The sequence below is a fragment of the Danio aesculapii genome, chromosome 24, assembly GCF_903798145.1.
Source record: "Danio aesculapii chromosome 24, fDanAes4.1, whole genome shotgun sequence".
Taxonomy (NCBI): Eukaryota; Metazoa; Chordata; class Actinopteri; order Cypriniformes; family Danionidae; genus Danio; species Danio aesculapii.
In genome coordinates this window covers 32,444,299-32,454,226 of record NC_079458.1, presented here as the reverse complement: position 1 = coordinate 32,454,226, position 9,928 = coordinate 32,444,299, and positions in this window count along the sequence as shown.

The following is a 9,928-nucleotide window of genomic DNA, read 5'->3' as shown; positions in this document are numbered from 1 at the left end:
AGTAAGCTAAACTGTATGTGTGTGAATGACTGTGTATGGATGTTTCCAAGTGATGGGTTGCAGCTGGAAGGGCATACGCTGCGTAAAACATATGCTGGATAAGTTGGCGGTTCATTCCGCTGTGGCGACCCTGGATTAATAAAAGGACTAAGCAAAAAAAGAAAATGAATGAATGAATGAATTCAAAAAGAAAGAAAGAAAATAGAAATCAATATCAGAATCAGCGAATTAGCTTGAAAAATAATATATATAAAAATTGTTAAAAATCATTGGTGCATCAGTTCATATTTTGTTATGCTGAAAAATCAGACTGAACATAAAATAAAATCGCCATTATTCATAACAATTTATGAAGTGTTTTGCAAATTGCAGTAAAAGTACTGCCTTTTAAAACCAATTGAAATCTCCATTAACCAGTCTAGACTGCACCTGGATCCCTGTTACTGAAATGATGCAAACAGAGAAGAGAAACAACTTGTTCTTTTTCACCTTGTCCATGAACGCTTGTGCCAAACAACTCGCACTGATAGCATTACTTTAGCAAATTATATCTGCTGCAGGCATTGCCACACTCCAATGTGTGGCATATCTGGAATTTCATGACAAGGCAGAATTAACTTTTTTGATAAGCACCTAAGAGATAAAAAAAGGAATCAGTTATTGCTATAAACATACATGTGGGCCCATGACATATCAGATATGAGATTATATACTGTATAGTAAGGGCTCATGATAAAGAAAAGCTTTCAAAAAAACATCTGCCTGAAAATCACTCTTCAAATCCTACTCAAAAAAGGCATGTGGCATCAAGGAAAAAATAATAATTATTTCACCTCATTATGTTAATGTTAATATTAATTTATATTAATTTATATAATTTATAATATCTATATAATTTCTATTATTATGTATGTTTTTAAATTATGAGTTAATTATGTTGTATTATAATTTTTTACTGGCTAACAACTGACAACAGGCTAAAGTCAAGCCATTTTTATCTCAGAGTTTTCAAACGGTGATTCATGCCTTCATAACAACACGTCTAGATTACTGTAACTCTCTTTATTTTAGTATTTCTCCGTCTTCTCTATCTCGTCTGCAGCTGGTACAAAATGCGGCTGCTAGACTACTCTCTGGCACCCGCAAGTATGAGTCGGTAACTCCAATCTTAGCTGCACTTCACTGGTTACCTATTAAATACAGAATTGATTTTAAAATCTTATTATTCGTTTACAAAGCCGTCAATAATCTTGCTCCTCAGTACCATTCTGGCTTGCTTTGTCTGTATACCCCCTCTCGATCATTGAGATCTTATGATCTCAATTTACTCACCGTGCCCAGAACACGCCTTAAAAAACGAGGTGATCGAGCGATTGCTGTTGCTGGTCCTGCTGGTACCCATCTATTTTCTCTCGCTTTAAATACTCCTTGATCTCTGTTTTATTGCCTTTATTTGTTAGATGTTTCTTTTATTTTCTGCTTCTCTGTATTTAGCTTTCCTATGTACAGCACTTTGGTAAACCCTGGTTGTTTTAAATGTGCTTTACAAATAAATATTGTATTGTATTGTATTGTTTTGTATTGTATTGTATTGTATTGTATTGTATTGTATTGTATTGTATTGTTTTACATTTGTTATTTTGATGGCATAAAGTCACAATGCAATATCAATAAAACTGCCTGATGATGAAGAAATATTGAAATGCAAAATGTTATAATAGGAATATTATAGTATTATATCTTACTTAATAAGGTTTTGCTTATTCTTCATTATCAGAGTCCAATTTTCATTTAGAGGCTGCTAATTAATTAAGAGTAATTTAGGTTAATAAGCTGAGCAAAACAGTGTCATTTTAGAATCACATTTATTCATTTAGCAGATGATTTTATTCAAATAAACTTACAAACGAGCATCAAATACTATTTGTATTCATTTAAATTGACAGTTTTTTTATTTTATTTTTAGATTTATTGTATGTATTTTGTTTCATAATAATTTAAAGCAATCTCTTTTAAGTATAGTTTATAGTGCCTGAATATTTGTTTTGAATTATTTTTTAATTTAGTTTAATATTTTTGTGAAATTACATGAAATAAAATTACTAACTGGGTAAAAAAAAAACATTTTGTTTCATTATATTTAGTTTAATCCATTCACCTATCGCCTGCAGTCCAGGTGGCGAATAGTTTTAGTTTTATAATATTACAATTTATAAAATAATTTACAGTATAATATAACCACATATATACATATATATATATATATATATATATATATATATATATATATATATATATATATATATATATATATATATATAATAACAATGTACTAACATCACAATAACCCTGAGTAAACACTAAATAAAACATGAAATATTGAAGTAGACAGACTGAAAGAGTGATTTTCTTGTCAAACATACTAAAATAAACTTTATTATATACAGTTGAAGTCTGAATTATTAGCCACCCTGAATTATTATTCCCCTGTTTATTTTTTTACCCAATTTCTGTATAACGGAGAGAAGATTTTTTCAACACATTTCTAAACATAATAGTTTTAATAACTCATTTCTAATAACTGATTTATTTTATCTTTGCCATGATGACAGTACATAATATTTTACTAGATAGTTTTCAAGACACTTTTATACAGCCTAAAGTGACATTGAAAGGCTTAACTAGATTTGTTGGTTTGTTCTGTAGTAGGCTATCGGAAAAAAAAATTAGCTTAAAGGGGCTAATAATTTTGACCTTAAAATGGGTTTAAAAAAATTCAAAACTGCTTTTATTCTAGCTGAAATAAAACAAATAAGGCTTTCAGCAGAAGTGAAAATTTGGGAAATATTTAAAAAAGAAAACGAAATTGAAAAGGGGGCTAATAATTTATACTTCAACTGTATATATGTATATATATATATATATATATATATATATATATATATATATATATATATATATATATATATATATATATATATTTGTCTATATAGTTGCTTTTTCAAATGAGCATCATCATCAAAACACAGCCAGAGAGGTTTTATTGTTCAACAGCTTCCTTTGAGATGGAGAATATGTCCAGGGCGATGTTTTCAAAGATACATGAATTCACCTCAAAGATTTTTCTCATTCAGATTCCTCACTGCGTTTGCTCTCCTCAAATGAAATTTATGCTGTGCTGACTTTAGGTTCTTTCACAGTGGAAAACCTGTGTTTTTTTATTCCTTACTCAACCACCCAGAGCAGAATCCATTTTCTGACAGAAGCAGCATTACGTGCAGCTCTCTCTCTGATTTCTCCTTGTTGAAACATCTGAAGTGAAACACAAAGCATGCAAATTTCCACCACAATCTTCCAAGGCTTTATAATAGTTAATAAATGTGTCCATTTAAAAGTGCTAATTTTTTTCGGAATTGCAGGTAAAGCATATGAGCAGTGCTGAGACATTATTGTTTATTTGCACTGGATTATGGCATTTCTACATTTTTCACGACAAGGCAGAACTATTTTATTCGTTTTTTTTTTATTATTATATTTTTTAATAAGCCTCTGTTTCATCATAAGAAAAAAAAATTGCCATAAGCATGCTTGTGACAAAAAAAAAAGATTATATACACAAGCACACACATACAGTTGAAGTCAGAATTATTAACCCCCTTGAATTATTAGCAACCCTGTTTATTTTCCCCCCAATGTCTGTTTAACAGAGAGCAGATTTTTTTAACACATTTCTAAACATAGTAGTTTTATTAACTCAATTCTAATAATTGATTTATTTTATCTTTGCCATGATGACAGTAAATAATATTTAACTAGATATTTTTCAAGACACTTCTATACAGCTTAAAGTGACATTTAAAAGCTTAACTAGGTTAATTTTGACCTAATCACCCTAACCTGCCTAGTTAACAAAATTAACCTAGTTAGTGTATAACAATAGTTTGTTCTGTAGACTATCGAAAACAAATATATAGCGTATAATTTTGACCTTAAAATGGTGTTTAAAAAATGTAAAACTGATTTTATTCTAGCTGAAATAAAACAAATAAGACTTTTTTTTTTATTATTAGACATAATATGAAAATTTCCTTGCTCTGTTAAACATAATTTGGGAAAAAAGTTCAATAAGGGGGGCTAATAATTCTGATTTACCCTGTATATATATATATATATATATATATATATATAGCATTCTCTAGCGTAATGTCTAAAGTGAGACAAAACATTGATTTTGCTCACATTTGAAGATTATGAGCCTGAACGGCATGAAATGCCATCAGTCTAGAGACATTTCCCAGTATTTCTCTGTTGCAATCAGGTGATCACAATAACTATTCCCGAAAAAGCCAAAACAGCGTGAACACTGCCAGATTATTGTTGTGTTTGCGATAAGGAAAATGCAAAACACATGCAGGCATTTCTTCTTTGTTTAAAAAAAAAAAGTTCTATTATTGAAAAAAATAAAATAAAATCATTTCCGTGAATAAATTCACGTCACTGACCCATTGCAGTTATTTGACGCAGGCTGAGTGAAAGCGCTCTAGAACTCGTGCCTGCAGCTTCCGCTCCTTCATGTTGTCAGATGTAGTCATTATACGGTAAGTATTGTCCATTGGACCTGCTTTTAATACTATAATGACTGCATTAATACATTATTTTGAGTGTAATACAGAGGGACTTTAGTGATTATGATCATGTTTCCTATTTGCTAAATGTATTATGTGACCACAGACCACAAAACCAATCATAAGTGCACATATTTTTTTAAACTGAGATTTATAGATAATCTAAAATCAAAAAAATAATGATGTATGATGTGTTAAAATAGGTCAATCTTTGACTGAGATACAACTATTTAGAAATCTATGATATAAGTGTTTAGAATATTATTCTAAACATTCAGAAAATCACCTTTAAATTCATCCAAATGAAGTTATTAGCAATACATATTACTAATAAAAATGGAATTTTTAGATATTTACAGTAGGAAATTCCCAAAATGTCTCCATATAACATGATCTGTACTTATTAGTCTAATGATTTTTGGCATAGACAAAAAAATCTGTCATTTTGAACCATAAAATTTGTTTGAGGCTTTTCCCAAAAAACTACCTGTGCAGCATAAGACTGTTTTTGGGGTCCAGGGTAACAATTTCGAACTTATTTGGTAAGGGATTTTATTATTTTTTTAATCGGGTGTCACTTTTTTTTTTGTTTTTTTGTTTTTTTGCTTTTTATTCAAATATCTGGCAACACTGCATCTATGCACTGAGCTATAAATCACTTTCAGTAATAAAAATGCTGTGATATTACCTGTATATTAAATGCTACTAATATTTACAACTTGTACAAGTTTTTATTATTGCTTTTATTATGCATTTTAATGTTTTTAAATATATATTAACATTGCTTAAAGTATTTCTAAACAGTGTTTATTCTTATTTTTATTAGTGTTTGCTTTTCTAAAATCAATGTTTTTTTATTTGAGCAAAGCAAGCATTTAATACATATTTGTCCTATCACATAATAATAATTTAATAAATTAATTGAATATGATGTGTTTACTTTCACTATTAATTACCATTCCCTACATGCATTAATAAAATGGAGGATGTGAGGCATCTTGAAATAATAATGAATGATTAGTGAGGCTCAAGATTGAATGTTTGCCATGTCAAGGGCTTCAGTAAATCTATTTAACCTTCCAAAGCCTGAAATGTCAATTCATCAGATCTCAAAAAAAAAAACAAAAAAAAAAAACAGGTGAAATGTGGCCCCTGAACACCCCCAAGTTCATTCTCTCAGTTCAATTTTCATTTTTTTGGTTTGAATCCATCATGCCTCAATAATATAGACAGATCCTTGTGCACAGGCCAAACAATATATGCAGCTCCCTTTTCCGCTGTTAGAATGATTTAAATTCAATGTAATTTAGAGTCCACAAATTAGACGATTAAATATCTCCCCTATCACGTTTATGCACTTGGGATTATTTATTTCTGGTTTTCCTACATTCTCTACATGTGCAAATACAGTTGAATATTATTTGTTATGACCAAGAAGCATGCTGTTATGAATGCTAATCATATTTGATTGAGCATACAGCAACACTCAGAGCATAGCAAATACAATCAAATGGAAATTCAAATAGAGAGAAAAAGACATTGGCATTAAAGAAGTCATTTCAGTTTCAGGCCAGCAGTGACATATTGATTCTATACAGCAGTTCAATAAATAATAATTTTTCAAATTACAGTTTATGTGATGAGGTATTCCTGATCAGTCAATAATAATAAAGAAATAGCAAACAAAGAAACAAACAGACAAACAAACAACAAATAAATAATTAAATCAATAAATATTTCCGTTCTTGCTCTGTTTTTAAAAACAAACCTAAACCAAACCAATAACACACAACAGCATTTATTCTTTTTTTTTACTTGTCTTTTTTAAGGCACACACTTATTTCATTTCTGAATAATTCAGTGTGTAAAGAAGTTGGTTGAAACAGTTAGACCAACAGCATGTCTGCAGGCAGCATGCTGATTTTATACAGCAGTTCAGCAAACAAGAGGTTAACACTTACAGTTTGCATAAATAATACAGTCACCTCTGAGCAAAACATAAAAGTATTATTTCATTGTGTACAAACTGGCTGAATAAAAGATTTAATGACTTACTCATAAGTTATATACTTGTTTAATTCATAAACAATACAAACTTTGCAATAAACTGGTTGAGTGAATAATTCAATGACTCACTAATAATGTGCATGCTTGTTTCATTCCACAATGAATCAGTGTTTTAACAAAGTGGTTCAGTAAACAATTAATTACACTGTTTAGTACAATATGTTTTATTTTTGGATGAATCTGTTGTTTGAACGAACAGGCTGAGTGAATGACACAATGATTAGTCTTGAGATAAATTGATAGTTATTATAGTTTTATACAATGCTGAAATATTTAATAATTCATTCACAGAACAGAGTGCTTGCCTAATTCATTAATACACTACTTGACAAAAGTATTGTTGTAGATCCCAGTTGTACAATAGATAAGGTAGATTTTTCAGATGAATCATCTGTTGAACTGCATCCCAATCAACCCAAATACCACAGAAGACCTACTGGAACCCATGTGGACCCAAGATTCTCATAGAATTCAGTCAAGTTTGGTGAAGGAAAAATCATGGTTTGGGGTTACATTCAGTATGGGGCATGCAAGAGATCTGTAGAGTGGATAGCAACATCAACAGCCTGAGGTATCAAGACATTTGTGCTGCTCATTACATTACAAGCCACAGGAGAGGGCAAATTCTACAGCAGGATAGCGCTCCTTCTCATACTTCAGCCTCCACATCAAAGGTTCTGAAAGCAAAGAAGGTCAAGGTGCTCCAGAATTGGCCAGCCCTGTCACCAGAGGTGAACATTATTGAGCTTGTCTGGGGTAAGATAAAGGAGGAGACATTGAAGATGAATCCAAAGATTATTGATGAACTCTGGGAGTCCTGTAAGAACGCTTTCTTTGTTATTCCAGATGACTTACTATATGTATATATTCTATATTGTACATTGTTTCTGTTAAGTGACAAGACTTTTGACTACGCAAAGTCAGACCTTATTGTCCTTCTTAAATAATTAAAAATAAATGCATGATCGTATTTTATTTTGGTAAAAATAAGCATAATCTAGAGGCCTTTGTCTTTCATATAAGCCACTTCTGATACCAAATGATCAACTAGAAGTCAAGTTATTACTTGTTGTTCCTAAAATGTATGGGCGACAAGACTTTTGTCAGGTAGTGTGATTCAGTATTTATAAAATTATTAAATAACTCACTGAAAATAAACTAATGGGCAACATTCAATAACTCGCTCACGAAAGTGCTTGTTTAATTCATAGTTAGTTTAGTATTATACAAACTGGTTCAGTAAAATTTTTTAGACTCACTGATAATAAATATGCTTTCTTTATTCTTGAATGAATCAGCTGTTTACATTATTTGATTCAATGTATGATTTACATGATTCTCTCGTGAAGCCAGTTACTTCCTTCCACCTACTAGTTGATTGATATAACCTGTAGAACAATTTGCTAAAAGTAGGGTAAAGTATTATGAGATTTTTTCTGGTTTCAATTCTGCCCAATGACTCCCATTTCTCATTACGATTCAATTATTTATTTCAATACATGAAAAAAGGAAAATATTTTGGTGCTTTCTCGTAAGGAATGCAAGTTTGGTAAAGTGATGGGAGCCATTCACATCAGCAATGTGCTTATGCTTTGCATTAAAACTGCTTTGAGAAAAAAACAGAATCAGTTCTGGACAGGTCTAAGCACCCAATCCTACTCAAAAGTAATTCAAAATTTGCATTGATTATATTTAAAGTGAAAGTTAACATAAAATTGAATCATTTACTCACCCTTTACTTATTTCAAACCTTTATTCTTCTTTTTATTCTGTTGAACACTAAAAATTATATTTTATATTTTCTTATATTCAACTTGATGGCCACAGGTTTTCAGTTTTGCTCAAAATATTTTATTTTGTGTTCAACAGAAGAAATAAACTCATACTGGTTTGGAACCACCTCAGGGTAAGTAAATAAGAAGTACATTTACATTTTAGGTGAACTGTTCCTTTAACATCTTGAATAAATACAAAATACAGCTAAAGTCAGAATTATTAGCCCCCTGAACTATTAGCCCCCTGTTTATTTCCCCCCCCCCCAATTTCTGTTCAACGGAGAGATTTTTCAACACATTTCTGAACATAATAGTTTTAATAACTCATCTCTAATAACTGATTTCTTTTATCTTTGCCATGATGACAGTAAATAATATTTGACTAGATATTTTTCAAGACGCTTCTATACAGCTTAAAGTGACATTTAAAGGTTTAACTAGGGTAATTAGGCAAGTTATTGTATAACAATGGTTTGTTCTGTAGACTATCAAAAAAATAGTAAATAGTAAAAGGGGCTAATAATTTTGACACTAAAATCTTTTTTTTTTATTATTTAAAACTGCTTTTATTCTAACCAAAATAAAACAAATAACACTTTCTCCAGAAGAAAGAAATATTATCAGACATACTGTGAAAATTTCCTTGCTTATTATTTGGGAAATATTTAAAAAAGAAAAAAAAAATCAAAGGGGGGCTAATAATTCTGACTTCAACTGTACATGACATAATACATTTTACCAGTACTGAATTGTTGTGTCTTTCATGTGTACTATGATGGTTGTGAGCCCATAAATAATAGTTTTTTTTTTGCTTTTGTTTTTTGTATTTGGTCTTACATCTGTCAACACTTCAAAGTTAGAATAAACTGTTTTTGATTTGATGGTTCTTAAGAAAATTAAGCATCAGCAGCAGCAGGGCAATCGGGCCTTATTAGAGCAGAGGCAAAAATGGTGACCGGGATCTACAATCCAAATGTGTGTCAAAGCCTGGGTTTTATCCACTGATAATGATGGATCAATGGGAGCTAAATCTCCATCAATCTCTTGGAAAAGTGGTGTTTACACTCAGTTTGAACAAAGCCCTAATCTAACACAATGCTTGGTGATGGAACCACTTCATCACAAGTCAAATGCAGACCAACCTGTTCTTATCTAACATTTTACAAAAACTTTAGAAGACACGTTTAAAGGAAAGCTCAAACAACAATGACATTTCTATGACAAGTAATTTTCAGTATATATGACTTTTTCTTAAAGGGGTGGTCCAGAGTGTATTTTTAAGGCTTGGTTGTGTTTATAGGATGCAACGATATCTGTTCTCATGCTTCATTTGTAAATAATCACGTATTTTTTTCATATATCTTACTTTAATTAATGCTACCATTAAGCAGGTAACATTAAAACAACAATCATGCTTCCAAGTTCCTCCGAAAGCCCGCCCTCAGGAGGCTCTGATTGGTC